The sequence below is a fragment of the Thermobia domestica genome, chromosome 14 (genome assembly GCF_964235325.1).
Source record: "Thermobia domestica chromosome 14, izTheDome1.hap1.1, whole genome shotgun sequence".
NCBI lineage: Eukaryota > Metazoa > Arthropoda > Insecta > Zygentoma > Lepismatidae > Thermobia > Thermobia domestica.
Genome location: NC_137467.1, coordinates 138,964,175 through 138,981,578, shown reverse-complemented (window position 1 = coordinate 138,981,578; position 17,404 = coordinate 138,964,175). Strand labels below are relative to the sequence as shown.

At 33.5% G+C, this 17,404-nt stretch overlaps 1 protein-coding gene across 8 annotated transcripts in view; it reads left to right on the top strand.

Moving 5' to 3' along the window:
* The window catches only part of rg (A kinase anchor protein rugose), a 1,617,632-nt gene that overhangs the window by 1,259,985 nt on the left and 340,243 nt on the right, over nucleotides 1-17,404 (top strand). The window lies entirely within an intron of this gene.

The following is a 17,404-nucleotide window of genomic DNA, read 5'->3' as shown; positions in this document are numbered from 1 at the left end:
TCACGGGGTAGGTCATTGCGTCGGGAGTAGTGTTAGCTCTGTGTTACCTTTCTATGGAAACACTTTAGCCCTCTTTTCGCGTGCGGTCAATTTCATATAACATATACAGTTATTGAGAAAGAAATTTACATTACACTTGCTCGATCTACCGACTGATATTCTTGTACTGACAGGGTCACTATATTCATAAATTTACATTACAATTTAGTTTGAAATTGAGATAGGAACATAGGCATTAAAAAAATTAACTAAATTTTGATTTATTAAAATTTAAGCATCGAGCTCTACTTTGTAACATTCGTGGTTATTCAGGGTGTTCACAACATCCCCAAATAAATTTCGTGTTAATCATTTACACGGACTGTTATTTAACGAACTGGAATTAAAGACATGATTTACAAAATTTAATTGCTGTGAAAAACACCACCATTACGTAGAATGCCAATGTGTATTTGAATAAAAGTAGGTGGGCTACAAAATACTTTATTATTTAATGTGCGTCGCAATTATAAGAAGTTTGAGAACCACTGCCCTACACGAATGCTTGTTGATAATCTTCAGCTTGAACTCTAGCCTTCACGAAAACAAAAAGTATAATGGTTCATGATTCACAGCGATGTTATAACTCCTTACACGCCGATCTTTTTCGACTTTTGCTAAATGTCGTCCACTTTTGCTGTGCTTGCGATCTTACTGTGAGGAATATCTTGGACATTGAAATTTCCAGAACCTAAACTACTAAACCATCTTTTTGGCTCTTGCTTTCGATAACGCGTCTAGCCCATAGACAGTACAAATTTCTTTACGGACCTGGGTAGCATTTGCGTCTTTATCGAAATAAAATTGTATAATGTAGCGGTGTTTTGCGGAAAGTTCGCTCATCCTTACGGCGCAATACCTTACTTCTCATTATAAGAATTCCAACGCTCTTTTGCACATCTGCTGTGTTCAGCTATCAGCTGACGAATGACGTTACTCCTGACCCGCTGCGATTCATACCGTGGGATTTGAAACAGTAATGTCATCTTGTGCACAAAAGGCTCAATACATTTTAGACAACCTGGCGTAATCTGCGTACATATAAACTTACAGAGAGGCAGAAAACGGATTAGCATGTGTGTGTGACGCTGTCAAATTGTCATTTGTATGCGTGTGTCAGTGCCTTTATGATCAATAATCATTGTATTCCGACGATTTAGTTTTGAACTCTATTAATTTGTATCCGTTCAGAAGGCAGGTATAAATACTTTCTAACTGGATTTTATGGTACACTGTGAGAAATTCGTTATCCGCACACTGGTATATTGTAGAAATATACGGAATCTTTATGTTTACTACGGAAATCTGTACGAAGCATACTTTATCCATATACTACATATTAGCCCTTTTCCCGCTTAGATGTTATGTCATGCCGCTGCAGGATGTCTGACATCTAGCAGTCTTCCGTATATTACATACGTATACGTATGTTACATATGCCAGTTATATTTTCTATGCTATATATTTCTACGTCCATCTATATGTGAGATCTTGACCGCCTATATACAGTTCATTCTTTCGTACGGAAAGTACATTTATTCGGAACACTTATACGGAAAGTACGTATAAAGCATACGTTTTCAGTTATCTATGCGTTTGGTACAGCATGTTACATGGGCTTGTACGTTAAGTCAAAAACTACAGAATTTACGCAGTGTATAACGTTCCGTACCTTCGATGTAGAAAACGAAGTCAAATCCCAGTAGGAGTTTATGTATTTAGAACTAGAGATGCAAAAAAGCCGGCTTTTTTGAATCTATGGTTTTTTTTTCACATAAAAAGCCGGCTTTTTTGGGAAAAAAACGAGAATTTTGGAAATTTTGGCTTTTTTCAACTTCATGATTTTTCTATCTAAATAGCTTTCTTATAGTATATTCTATAGTTAGATAAGAATTCCATGACCTGAATGTGATATTTCGCTCTGAAATTCACCATCAAGATGGATGGAGCACATGTTTTACGAATTAAAGCTAACATGAAGAATGTAGTATTTGAGGGTAATTTTAGAGGCTATTTAGCTTTATTTTAACTTTTGAGTTATCGACATCTTTTTTCTTCTTTAGTTTGTCATCCGTGTTTCATTTCTAAGAGCTTTTAGTACTCTAGCTTCTAGCACAAAAGTTAAACTTGCCCGTTTTTCTATTTATCCGTCAAAGCGTACGTTTTTCAATATATCCGTCACACCGTACTTCCACATTTCTGTTATACTGTAGCTGTGAAGTGATTTAGCAATAATTTTCCTGACACAACCTTGAATACCAATCTATACAAATAATCAGTAGCGGATGTAGAAAAGTACTTTAGGAGGGGTTTTTCCGATTGTTTCGTTTCCTAAAAAGTCCTAATTTTATTTGGGAAGTGCTTGAAGTTTATGAGTACAGGCATAACTAATATTTCGTTTCTTTTATATGTTTAGCAATAATCTTCCGGATACAACTTTAAAAATCATTTCATACTGAGAATCAGTGGCGGATTTAGAAAAGTATTTTGGGAAGGGTTTCTTACTAATGTTTAGTTTTTATAAACATTCGTAATTTTTATTTGACGGGAGCTTAAAGTTTATGAGTAAAGGCATAAATAATAGATATTTCGTTTGTTGCAGACATTCCGTAACTTTGGGGAACGGGCTTCAGTCCGAAAGACCGCCCCCTTAACCTTCGCAAAACCGTCACTGCTGGTAATTAGTAATAATAACTATTTAAAAACAATAAGAAAGGAAGTCGGCCAACTCACAGTATACGCACTATTTCTACATTCAAAGATGGAATAAAGAAAAGCTTTGTCAGAATGGTCGAATGCTGGTTGAATCCCGGACTTCCCGATAGAAGCTCAAAAGCTAATCACTCAGTCATGTTTGTTGTGCAGTTGTATTTACCTTAACTTAAATATATTCCGTAGTCTTTTTTGGGGGGGAGGGGGGAGTTCCGTAATGATATGTTGAATCCCTCTTGTTAAAAATTCAGAAAACTTGAGGATTGGGTAAACTGTGATGGTGGTTCTATAAAATTTAACTGTAGAATTTCAAGAATATACAGAACCAAAAGCTCTAGATGTGCAGCCTTTAAGTGTATCATATAAATCTAAGTATTTCTCTTATGTTTTATTTTAATTTTATTTTGTTTCAAATAGAGGGTATGGAATATTTTGAAGTAAAAATACTACATACTATTTTGCTAGTTATTTGTGTATTCTTTAAAAAAAAGTGTTTACTTTTAGGGATGGCTGGTTTACACCAACTTTTTTTTTTTAATAACTGGTTTAAACCACAAAAATAAAAAGAATGAAAAATGCGAATCGTGTGAACTTCATGGTGACGTTTCCAGATATTAAACCACCTGCAATAGTTTTATTTCCCTTTCACCTTTTAATCAAGGTGTCCCATGTTCAATTCTCGGTCGAACCACAAACCTTCTTTCATGCGTAACCCAAGTAGCGGTTCGGATGTCAGTTTAAGCGAAAGTCTTCTCCTTGATAACCTCGGTATTTTGTAAGGATGTTAAGCCTAAATATACGAAACAAACCAAATTGTATATTTCTGCATGCCTAAATGCGTGTTGTTTTATAAAGAAGCCAATATTGCTTAAATATATTGATAGAAATTGGCAAAACTTATCGATTGCCTACGTAGCTTCCAACATTAGCTTGGATTGGACTTTCAATGATATCTACGTACCGGTACTAAATTTGTAATTTAATACCTCAGTTTTAGCGTACTGATTATGGTACGTTAACCTTTAAATTTTACATGCAAAGCAATAACAGGATTTTCCCGTTATTGTCTTACATTTCAAGTAATGACGGGACTTTCCCAATGGCTAGGGCGGGAGATTCTCAACTTAAGAAATTTACTGACCGCACTTCTTTAAGCTTATGGGAGTTCTTCCGGCATAACCCCGCTGTTGCATAATAACATCAAGGCGAAACAAACTTATTTCTGTGAATATGTAATATAAATACATAAAGCAAAAAATCTAAGTCAAAAAAGCCTGGTTTAAACCAAAAAAGCCTGGTTTAAACCAAAAAAGCCTGGTTTAAACATCCCCCCAAAAACGGGTTTTTGGCATTTTCAAAAACAACCACGGTTCTCGCCAACTCTGCTTACTATTGTATATAGGAGGTTAAAAATTTCTTATTATATACATTCGTTAATCCTGTGGAATTCATAATGTAAATATGTTGAAGAAAAATTGTTTGAAATATTTTTTTGAAATTCATAGTTCATTTTCGATGTGTTATATTATTATCAGCATCAACCACTAATTAAATGATTTTTTGTGTTATAGAGAAGCGATACAAAGTCTGTTTTATCAATTTGAAGCAGTATTTTGAAAAAAGCCCAAAATTTCCCAAGCAAAAAAGCAAAGCAGAAAAAACTGAGTTTTTTTCCAAAAAAGCCGGTTTTTTTCCGAGCCCTTGCATCTCTATTTAGAACCTCATGTACGTTTATTTCTTATATAGGCTCTTCTGGAAAGGACAGTAAAAATTACGGTTAATTTTTATATGAATTTTATTTTTGTTAAAAACAAGATAATGTTTGTACAAAAGAGATGTGAGTTCAGAACATTATTTCCATGCTTGTCAGACGCCTGGATATTTGAATTTAACCCTTAAAACACCTACATTAATTTGCTGTTTTCAATGTTTGGAAGTTGGAAAGGAAGTGTTGGCGTTACACCACTGGTCTTTAATTTTGTTTTACATTTAAAAGTAAAAATAGTGAATAATACTGTGTATCAATTTTAAACTAAACTTACTTAAATTTGTTTCCAATTTTATTGTGTAATGGATAGGTAATATACAGGCCAGTTCCTATTACCCGGATCTCACTATTTCGACATGTTCGGACTCAGAAATATTTTTAAAAGTCTTAACTATTATTAACCGAAACACTAAAATAATAGTAAAAATGGCTTGTAAATACTAATAGTAAATATCTATAATTTGTCATACCGGTACATCAAATTTCAAAAATTGTTTTTCGGTTTTATACTAGTTTACGAAACCTAGAACTTTCGTTAAACACGCCTTTAATTGGACGTTTCATGGATAAGTATTGCACATTAATGAATACAATATTACTGCGGTTACTTCAATTCATTTTCCAATAATACAGCGTTTTCGGTGTAGGAGTCTGACATGTATTGGATTTCCGCGAAGTAATGTGCTTTAATACCTGGATGCTTTCTTATAAAATCAGAAGCAAAAATGCATAAACACTTCCACCAACTTTGGTAATTTTTAAATAGCCTTCTACGTAATTTCTGCGCGGAAAACAAAATACTCAATTAGTGGATAATTTTTGATTTTATTGGGAAATGAGTACAGATATAAGCAGCAGCTGTAGCGTCATTTTAGATTTTGTCAGGGGTGAGGTGGGAACATAATTGTCCAACGACATGAGAGTTTCACGTTTGTTTTTATTATTATTATTATTATTATTATTATTATTATTATTATTATTATTATTATTATTATTATTATTATTATTAGTCTACAATTTATTAACAAGAATTTTATGAATGATTAGAAAAAATGCATCAAAAGATTCGATCTTGGCCAATAATTAGTTTTTGTATCGGGGGCTACAAAACTTTTGAACGGCCCCTAAATCGAGTTTTCGTATTTTTTACGGAATGTTAATGCATCATTGACATCATACTGAGTTAAGTGATAGTTCGGGTTTGACTACACTATATGTAGTTCTCCAGATCCAAGGCGTACAAGATAATTTTTATCTGAAATATATTGGATTTTTTAAATGCATTTTTGGATCAGGGGCCACAAAATTTTTGAACAGCCCCTAAATCGAGTTTTCGTATTTTCTACGGAATAAGCACATCATACTGAGTTAAGTTTGGGGTTGGTTTTGGCTACATTATATGTAATTCTCCAGATATAAGGCCTACAAGGAAATTTTTCATTAAAATATATTCTATATTTGAGCTTTTAATCCAAAAAGCATTTCTTCAGACTCAGGGAGTTGTCCTCCCTAAATAATGCACCTGGTGAGCAGTAATAATGTAGTCTTTCTGGTATCAGTGTTATTTCGCTAGTACACTATACGTAGTAATTGTTGATATTGTTCTATAATAATATACCATAGATCTTACATTCACTTCTTTGTTTACATTTCTAAATGTCAATGAAATAAGTAATGGAATATTTAATTCACAGTTTTGTTAAGGAATTTCCATACATCAAATAACTTATGTATATCTATTGTAGTGACATCTTACATGACCTTTTTCTATATCCATTCCATTCCGTCTCCTTCCTTTTCTGGAACGAAAAGGCTTTTATTCTGGCGTAGACGTCAATCTGTGTCACCATTTGCACTATATTTGTTTTCTTTCTTTCTTTCTTCTTTTCCTCCCTCCGGTGACCTATTGTATTCTTCTTTATAATTAAATTTTCTTTTTTGTTTTTTGTTATTTTTTATCGGGATTTTCCATTGGTAATTGTATTTTATTTGTATTTTTTCCTTTCTTTTTCTCATAAAATTGCATTGTGGTACTATAAATACGTAACTAAATTTGTATTTACTTCTTCATTGTCTAGTGTTCATATTGATTTTTAATGAGTAATAGTGTTAGCCACGGGACGATAAATAATTTTTTAAATTCGAGGTAAGACGAGAAATTTCTCGAATTTCGTGAGCTACATTAGTTTACGCAAGTCTGAGGTCTCACATACTGCTTTAGTATTACATGATTCATAATATAAAAACGATAAATTGATAAACTGAATGTGCAATCATAGTGAGCATTTATGGACGTTTAGAGATAGTCAAGTTACTACACAATATACTACAACTATTTGTTGTTATATCACAACCTTCGTAGACCTTTCGTGATGTACAAAGATTCTGATAACTTTTAGGTGAAATTGAGAAAAAATCAGGGCATACATTTGCAAAAAGAACGTGAAAAATTTCGAGATGCTTTTTCGGGGAAAGCTTTTTCGAGAATCGACTCGAGACGAGAAAGAAATCTTTGAGAATTGAGACGAGACGAGACACAATATTTACCAGACTAGACGACTTAATTTCTCGACTAGTTTCGTGGGTTTCAAAGTTGTAGTGTAAATACACCCTTAAAAAATACCGGAAAATTTCCTGTGAAATATCTAGCAATCGGGGACGCCACATTTTCACCGGAACATTTACAGTAATTTCTTTGTAGGTATGAAAACAGAAACACTCCAATTGCACAAATGGCGTGAAATATATTATTTTTTTCTTATACGCATTTAGGACAACATCCGCAGAAGCTGCAATAGTGGAAACGAGTTCCAATTGTTCTAAGAACTATCTTAGAACACCACAAGTTATTAAATACCAAAAGTGTTTATTAACTCATAAAGTTGTTTTACGATTAATCCAGACTAAATAATAAACAATGTTTTTAAAAATTATTTGCTTTGTTATGACTTAATACGGATAGGTTACTAGAAGTATGTTAATAATTTGAAACACCTCAAAAATGGCATTTATTAAATGCTGGATAAATGTCCTAAGTATTCCGTACCGTGCCGTGTGTGTGTGGGGGGGGCAAGGGGGCGACGGCCCCCAGCGCCGAAGTAAGGGGGCACAAAATTCGGGAGAGAAAAACAGGAAAAGAGATAGGAAAAATTACTTGGAATATATGTATGGGGGTGCCGTTGTATACTTTCGCCCCGGGCGCTGATTTTGCATGGCACGGCACTGTAATTTTTACCTGAAATAACGGTTGTGGTAAAAAAAAAAAATACGGCGATTTCTCTGCGAAACCACATGAATTTTTAAGAGCGATACATATTTAGATTTTTATTTAGTTCTTCATTGTTTAGAGCTAATATATTTTTATTGAGAAAGGACCCTGTCCTTGAATATTATGCAATAAAGTAAACAGAAAATTTGTGAATTTCGTCAATCATTTACATTGAAAAATGATGTGGTTGATGTAACCAGTTACCTCATTACACCATCGCTTTATTTAAATGACTTTTGTTAAGTAGCGTCGGGGACAATTCTGTATGAAGGCATTATTTATTTTATTCAATGTTTTAACAATGTTTTGCAACACAACACAGGTACTGTATGCTTAAACCGATTTACTTCCATGGATATGCGTTGAATTGAAATTTCTGTAGAATGAAATTTTGGTAAAAGTTTAATGCAGCTGGTTTTCGAAAACATACGTGATAGCTATTAATCAAAGGTAAAGCATAATTCTGTATTTCTCTTATTTAAATGTTTAGTACGTTAATGATTAAAAAGTTAATTTTGGTAAAAAAAAAAAAAAAAAAAGTCGGTAAAATGTAACTTAAAACAGGTTTTTTCAAGCCTTTTGCTTCCGGGCTTGTCTTTCAGCATTTTTTTAAAAAAAATAACTGTTTAAAAATTACAGATTGTGTGATGAAGTCAAGTGAATAGTTGGTGAAACTATTACACGTTAATAGTTTTTGCAGTATACGTATTGTTTTTGCTCAGCGACTAGTTTAAATCAGATTTTAAGTCTATTAAAAGCAAACCTTGTACAATGGAAAATATCTCACAAAGAGAACGTTTAGGATTGTCTAAAATTGCCAGTTAGAGTTATTCGTGAGATTGGAATAGAGAAAACACACTCTAAGGTTTTTCATATTAGATTTTCCGTGTTATATGTAATTAGTATTGCTATTTTTGAGTTATTTTCTTCTTATGTATTTGTTCTTTTAGTCTTTTTTACAAGCTCTATTTTAATTTTTATAGTTTGTTTCTGTTTTAAGGGTCTTCACTACAGCGAAATTAAACTACCGGTAATTTTAGAGTTTTTCTGTATATCATCAAAACAAATTTTAAAAAATATTCGAAAAGCAGAAACGCAATGAACTAGACAATACGATTTTGAATGTTATAAGGTTATCACAACTCATCTTCCTGCTTTCGACTTGCAACTGTAGATAGATTTAGCTTTTTTTTTTTTTTTTTTTGCAGGTTCTGTAAATAGCGGCATACCAAAAGCAGATGAGTGAATTGTGGTAAAAGTATCACATGCAAAATCGTATTGTCTAGTTCACCATGTTTGTGTTTTTCGAATATTTTTATTTGTTTTGAATACATAACAGAAAAAACTCTAAAATTAGCTGTAGTTTAATTCGCTGTAGTAAAGACCCTTAATGGTTTATTTTGTAGCATTTTTTAAGAGAAAATCTATTTTGAACTTTTAATGTACAGCAAGTATGTGTAAGAAGGACAAATAGCCGCACTGCCGACATTCCCCATGAAATCATAATTATTCATTTAGACCGCAGAGAATATTTGGGATTGATTAATAATATTAATTTGGTTTGGGGGGAATAATTATGTTTCTAATTACCTGATTTTCACTTTTGTTGCTGATATTTAAATAATTAACGTTATCAACAGCTTTTGTCTATTTTTAATTTTTTAAGTTATGGTTACTAGTTTTTAACTTTTTCTTATATATATTTCCTATTTTTAAAATTTATTTTGTTGGTTTTACTATTTGATTAGTAAATTTTTCTAGTTTTTAATAATTTAGCAGAAAAAATTAGAATTATTCTGTTTTCTGTCTTGAAAAATGTAAAGGAAAATTGGTGGAGGGTGGGGTGAGTAGAATTGGATCCGACGATCGTGAATTTTAGTGGGAATCGAACGCGTATCTTGCACACGAAAGATCCAGGCAAACAAACAAACAAAAATTAAGTAATTGGAGACGTCGTCGCATACTAATCACCGAAACAAAGTGATCCTGATGCACTTGTGTATCGGACACTCCCGTCTCACACATACACATTTAATACGTGGCAGTAACCATCGGTATTGCGAAGAATAGTGTGTGTCGTTCTGCTGAGTATATACGGCACATTCTTGTAGAATGTCAAGCTCCATTATACTTACAAGGCAGGGTACCCCGGTGTAACACTCCGATTTTGATAAGATTGCAAAGACATAGAGATAGAGAACATCGAAAAAGAAGCGACACGTATATATATGTTAGCGACACGTATACACTCTTTCCGCTCATTATATATATAGGCCAACAAGCGCATTGACAGGGTCAAATAGGGGCATAAAAATGGGGTTAAAATGAGATTATGTGAAATATAGCAACAACGAGAAGAGATATCGAGAAAGGTTAAATGTACGAAATACTACCCACAGTCAACGCAAGGCAATGAGATAGAACACGCCATGCGAAGAAAGCAGAACATCCGTAAATGGACCAATCATGTGTACAACATTGTCACAATGTGTTACGGAAATGAGTGAAAAGAGTGGTAAGGAGAAAGAAGAAACGAAAACAGAAAATACGTGTTTTTGCTTTGGGTGCATACGTTGCTCGCATGTAAAAGAGAGGCAGATTCATCTCAATACATGAAGAAGAGAGAACACGCAGAAGGATGCAAACGCCGTTCGTATAGGCAGCCAGTGAGACGGTACTGCGCAGTGGGTTGCATGTATCTCGTAATGGAAACAAAAATGCATAGCACAGTAGAATGTAATAGCAGGGTCCACATACGTAAGATAAACAGCAACAGTAATATTAGTATTACGCATGAGTATCAACATTACATCACTGCGAAAATACGCGTACAACATAACAGTAATACTAACATATTTGTTTCATAAATGAGCGACGTATGCACCCAAAGCAAAAACACATATTTTCTGTTTTCGTTTCTTCTTTCTTCCTGCTCCTTACCACTCTTTCCGCTCATTTCCGTAACACATCGTGACAATGTTGTACATATGATTGGTTCGTTTACGGATGTTCTGCTTTCTTCGCATGGGTGTGTCCTACCTCATTGCCTTGCGTTGACTATGGGTAGTATTTCATACCTTTCTCGATAACTCTTCTCGTTGTCGCTATATTCCACATAATCTCCTTTTGACTCCATTTTTGTGCTCCTATTTGACCCTTTTAATGCGCTTGTTGGCAGGTATAAAAATACGTGTCGCTTCTTTGTCGATGTACTCTATGTCAAAATCGGAGTGTTACACCAGGGTACCCTGCCTTGTTAGTCCTCACCGAGAACATTTAGTATTTTTGGGGGTAGTTGTAGTTTTGGGGGAATAACTCTGTTTTTAATGTACTTATTCTAATTGTTGTTGATGAAATTGAAGTAGTTAACGTTCTCTTAGGCTTTTTGCGTGTTGTTTATTATGAATAGTTTCTGTTTTTTTTTTTTAATTCTTCTTTTGCGCTACAGACCACTGTGGGCTAGAGCATCCTTAACATCTCTCCATTGGTTCCTGTCCCTAGCTTTGCTTTTCCATCCCCGAACGCTAATTACACACAGGTCTTCCCCGATGTCTTCTAGCCAACTTCTCCTGGGTCGTCTTCTCGCTCTCTTTCTTCCGATTATGTGTTGGCTTATCATCTAGTTTGGGATTCTCGTATCGTTCATTCGTATGACATACCCCATCCACCTGATTTTGTGTGACTTTGCTATGCGTACTATGTTTTCACTGTTGACTAGCAAATCTATTTCATGATTGTATCTTTGTCTATATGTTTCATCATCGTTCTTAATTGTCCCGAAATTTTTTCTTAAGAGTTTCCTTCCAAATATTAACAGTTGCTCTGTAGATCTGCATGTAAATTTCCAAGCTTCGCACCAGTCTTAGATATTAGAATTTTGCCATTCTCACATTTGTTTCCCTAGATAGTATCTTGGCTTTGAATCGTTTTTCGTATTTGCAATAACATTTGTTGCCAGCCTGTATTATGTATCTTATAGTCTTTATTACATCATGGTCACTCGTTATTAAGTATTCTAAATAACTGAACTGCTTGACACACTTTTTTTTAATTACTACTGTTCTATTTATATTTTTCCTGGTAAATGTTTCATATCTTTTAGTTATTCTATTTGTTTTGCATGACTTATGTTCAGTTCGTTTAGATTTTTAGTTTTATTGTAGCTTTTTTATGAATCTCATATTCGACTTACAATTTTTCAGTTTTATCTCTGATAAACATTTTTATTTTGTGAGTCCTTGTGTTTGAAGCATGTCGACCACTCGTGTAATCGTAACGGGAATAAATATCTTCGGCTGACGTCTTCAGCAAATGATTTAATAAGTCAACGAATTAATGAACAGCACCAAAGCGTTCATCTCTGGTATGTAGGGTCCTTGGTTCGATCTCAGCTCGCTGCAGATGGACTTTGTGGTGGACAAACACCATATGCATGGGTTTTCCCGTTTCCTCTCATTTTCTTCATTCCATTCATTTCCATTATCACCGATTCCTTTAGCCCACACGGCATAATCGTAGGACGTAAAAGTCAAAGATTTCGTTTCATATCATCAACAGCATCAAAGGTGAGATACAATATCAAAATCATTTAGCCACGTGGAGGCTCAACAGTGGTGCAAGCAATGTAAAGACCTTGTACTTAATGTTCTATGAGTCAGGAAGTCGAAATGATGTGCCGGGCAAACTACATGATTATAAATTGTCTCTGTTCTACGCTAATATTCAGTATAGTACGACTATTTATTCCTTGATTTCTTATCTCATCTTTACGTGAAAGTATAATTTTCATTCTTTTTACAGTAAAAAAGTCTGAAAACGGGTAATTATATCAAGCAGACACGCTTGATAACATGCAAGATAACGTTAAGCAGATCAGCAATTAGTGTGTCATAGCACTTGCAGAAAATAGAAAACAAAAACCGTGTAATCCATAATGGCGTATGAATTATTTTTGGCGCACGCAGAAGCTGTATTTAGTTTAGCTGATTGAATTTATTCCGTGCCGAACAACAAAATCTCATCGTGTACGAGCGAATTGAAAGAGTAAACCGCAAAAGCGGGATTGTGTTTACAAATTGAACATTTTGCACGAATCACAAAGCTTGTTTTAAGAATAACTGTGGAACTAATGGTGGTTTAAGTAAACTGAAGTTTAATTGCCACTGAAATATTTCATCATATAATATTATCCTGTATCAGTTGAGTTTTAATTTAGACTGTCATTACTAGAGACCGGATCAGATGTTAAACAAAATGTCTATATCATAATGTTAGAGGTTTAATAATAACAATAAAATAATAATAATAATAATAATAATAATAATAATAATAATAATAATAATAATAATAATAATAATAATAATAATAATAATAATAAATGTGTGCCTAATTTTATTTGGAGCAGAAGAAGCTTCTTGCTTCAGTAAAATTTATTTTTCCTGTTTCGTTCAATATTGACTATATTATTGCTTAAATCCGCTAATATTACCTAGACTTAACATTTTCTTCAAAAGCAATGTTTCATAGGAAAAACTAAATACGCGTAGATATTTTGTTTGAAAAAAAAAAGTTTCTTGAAAAATTTTGGGCTACTATATTAAATTATAAAATACTGTAAATAATTTATTAGTTAGATCTTAGATGTCGGTCTGTATGGAACTAATTTCATATTTCTTTCTTTAAAAGAAAGTGTTCCTACAAACAGTGGCGAGGTATATTTCTAGATTATTTTAAGCCAGTACAGCTAGTATGGGTTAAAAATTACGATTTAACATGAGCATTGACACTTTTCATTATACACTGACCACCCAAAACATTATGACCAGCTGCTGCTTTTTAAATGAAGTCACATTGGGCTGACATAAGAGGTACGAGACACAGCAGAACCGCTTACCAGACGGTAACAAGGGTCTAACTCGATCAGTCAGTGTGATGTTTGTGCGTCGAATGGAAAGGGATAACGATATATCAGAGTTTGATGCAGGCCAAATTGCGATTAATATATGGCTAAGAACGACCACTTTAGAAACAGTGCAACTGGTCGAGTTTCCGAGCTTTAGTGGTTAAGTTGGGACAAGTACAATGAAACCAACACGAAAGTAGAAGATGTGGGGCGGCTACATCTCATTAAAGATTTCAGACCTCGTAGACTGTCGAGGTTGTTACAACAGGGTAAGTCGCAAACTATGGCGAACTGTAGCGTCTTGTTTACGTTGGATTGCGCTTTCTACCTCTTAAGTTTTGTTGGCTTTTAACGTGATTCACATACTGGCTATCTGTATCCCATACATGTAAGCGAATTTGTTTCTTTTTTCTTTCTTTCTTGTTTGGAGTAGATAGCTAGAACGTTATCTCAACCGAGTTCGTTAATAAAATCAGTCCGTTAACATCTTAATGAGTAACGGTGATTTTAACAATGGCTATCTATATCCCATACATGTAAGTATCCTACAATCCTCTTTACTGTCTTTTTTCTTTTCGTTACTTTTCTTGTTTTATGTTTTCTGTTTCATTTTTCTTCATTTAGCTTTTAAGGGATCTCTGTTTTAATTTTTTTGTAGGGTTTGTTGTGTTATTTTATTATTTCATTGAGCTTCTGTTAAGTTTACACTTTCCAGAAGTTTTATTTTCAACGAACTTAAAAAGTTCGTTACTGAATTCTTTATGTATGTATGTATGTGTGTGTGTGTGTGTGTGTGTGTGTGTGTGTGTGTGTGTGTGTGTGTGTGTGTCTGTCTGTCTGTCTGTCTGTTATTTGCGAATTTTTCAATTTTGAGCCCCCATTCAATGGAGCATCAAAAACTATCCGACAGAAGTGGTGGAATTTTTCGCGTTACTCTTACCGTTCCTGAAATATTGACCAAAATAAAGTTCCGATTTCGGAAGATTTAGGGAGACATATCTCGGAAATCGTAAGTCATAGGGAGATCATATTTTGCGAATTTTTCAATTTTGAACCCTCCATTTTGAGCATGTCTCTTCGTAAAACAACATATCATAGAACGTTTTAATAGAAATCTTAAACAAAACATGTGGAAAAAATTTAGAACTCAAGAAAAGTACAAATGGATAGCAGACCCGTAGCGAGCCTGATTTATTAGAGGGGGAGGGGCAGAAATAAAGACTGAGGGGGCAATGACAAAGACATCAAAGAAAACCATATAAAATTGTACATTTATTTGTTATTTAAAAAATCTGCATTTACTTTTAAATTTTTGTTTCATTTTTGTGTGCTTAATACAAGTTCTTTGTGAGGTACTTTGTTTCATTTTAATAATTAAAATTGAAGTATTTATTTATTTATTTTTGAACATTAGAACAAAATTATGTTGCAGCAATTTTAGATTATATCAATAGAAAATAGAAGTATATGTTTTATTCAATGTTTGCGCTCAGTTTTCTACCTTTTAAAATAAGCGAGACACTACAGTTTATTTATATTCACAACTAACGTTGTGGACTATGATACTGATGTTTGGAAGTGCACCTGGTGTCCTTGGTTGCAATAGTAGGGTACGGTTTGAAATCCTTGAAATGATTAAAGACAATGGAAGATATTTGTTGTATCTAGCAAGAAACATATAATTTTACACAGAAATTAATAGAATTCGCAAAGTTGAATTAATTTGGTAAATATAATTGCAAAGATTTCACTGGTTTTGAGTCAGTGTGAAAATTCTCTTCAGTGTTATTTTTAGAGGGAAAAAATAATTTAGAGAGGGCGGTGTCCCCTCTAGCCCCTCTCTGGCTACGGGCCTGATGGATAGGTATATTACAAGATTTGTTTAATGAATATAATAATAAAGTACATAGAACAGTTGGTATAAAGCCTGTAGAAGTTAATAAGAAAAATTAATTCTTTTTAAGTTCGTTCTGGCAATGTTCTTGGAGCATTCTCAACTGGTTTTATTTCTGTTTAGCTAAAACATTGCCCAAATATAAGACATATATTAGCCGATAAATCGCATCGAGCAGAACAGGACAACATGTGTGATGATAAATTCTCATGTGCAATTTCCGAGCAAATTGAGAAAACGAGCTTTTATGGCACTAAAAAATTTCGTTCCAAATGATAATTGACAGTTTTTATTTTGCTGAAAAAAAAAATTATATATATACTGTATATGTAGCAAGATACACTGCTAAGTACCAAGTTGTATCTATTGTTTGAGTTTTCCTAACGGTAACACACATATCCTTTACGCATATACTACTTACAATATATGTAAATAACTTATACAGTAATATTACGATACAGCTACTTTTTTTCTATTAAATGATTGAACGTAGTAAAGCCCATGAGAAATAAATGTTAAATTTTCTATACTTGAATACAAAACCTGGTTCGATCGCAGCTCGCACCAAGTGCATTTTTTGTTGTGGACAAACACCGTGTACGTGTTTTTTCTGCTTCCCCCCTTTTTCTTCATTCCACCATTTCGTTTATTATATTATTATCACTACCGTCTTCCTTAGTCCCGGGGCTTCGTAGTGGGACTTTAAAAGAAAAGAAAAATTCGTGTTTTTTGTTGACCAACGTAGGACTATAGTTATTTTTTAAAAGAAGTCTTATAGTGACGAACACCATAATGTTCTCACTATGTTTATGGATTTCGCATATCATGATGATTCCTACTAGCTCCGTAAAAATATAAGTGAGTGGCTCCATTATTCAAGTATTTCACTATAATATTCTCTGAATATTCGTTATTGAAAGAATCAAAGAAATTAGTGTATATAATGTTTGCTGACGTTTAATAAGAAACATATATGCAAAGATGAAACATGTACACTCATGCCCAAAATGATTGTCGCATATCTATAACTTGTCTTCTTGTAAGAATATAATTTTATCATAATTTTGCAGGGATTTTTTAATACTGATACTATGTGTATAATAGGAAAAAATATATTTGTGTTAAATTTCATAGGGAAAGAATTATAAATACGAAAATAAGAATGAGAAAAACAAAATTTTGCTAAATGGACAAGAAAGTTTTATTGTCGTTTTGTTGTTCTTATTTACTGCTCTTTTGACTTGAGATTTGCCACATACATGTCTTTGTCGATTATACACATACTAACATTATAAGAAATGCCGGGCGAATTCGTTATCAAATTATATTCGTACAACAATATATTTATAGACATGCAACAATAATTTTGGACATGAGTGTACCTGGATGTACCAGTCGCTGGATGTTATTGAGTTCAACAAAATGATATGACTGGGTGTAAGTTCTCATGCGTGGTTTTCGACACAATCGATAAAAACTAATATTCTGTTTTTTGTAAACATAAAAATGGAAGCTATACAATAACCAGGCCACCTATTAATATCTAACTGATACTCAAGCTGTTTATTATAACAGTAGCAAGTTGACAGTACGCAGTATGCTAATTGAGCTACAGAGCCCAAAATTATTATTATTATGTCTAAAACTTTACGCTATAGGAAAGATTGCAAACAGAGTCTAGAGCTGAATAATATTCACCAGGTTATGGCGTATGCTGATGATGTAAATATGATAGCGGATGATAGGAGAACAATAGAAAGAAATGCAGAGTCCTTATTAAACGCTTACAGGACATGAGTTTAAAAGTAAATGCAGAGAAAA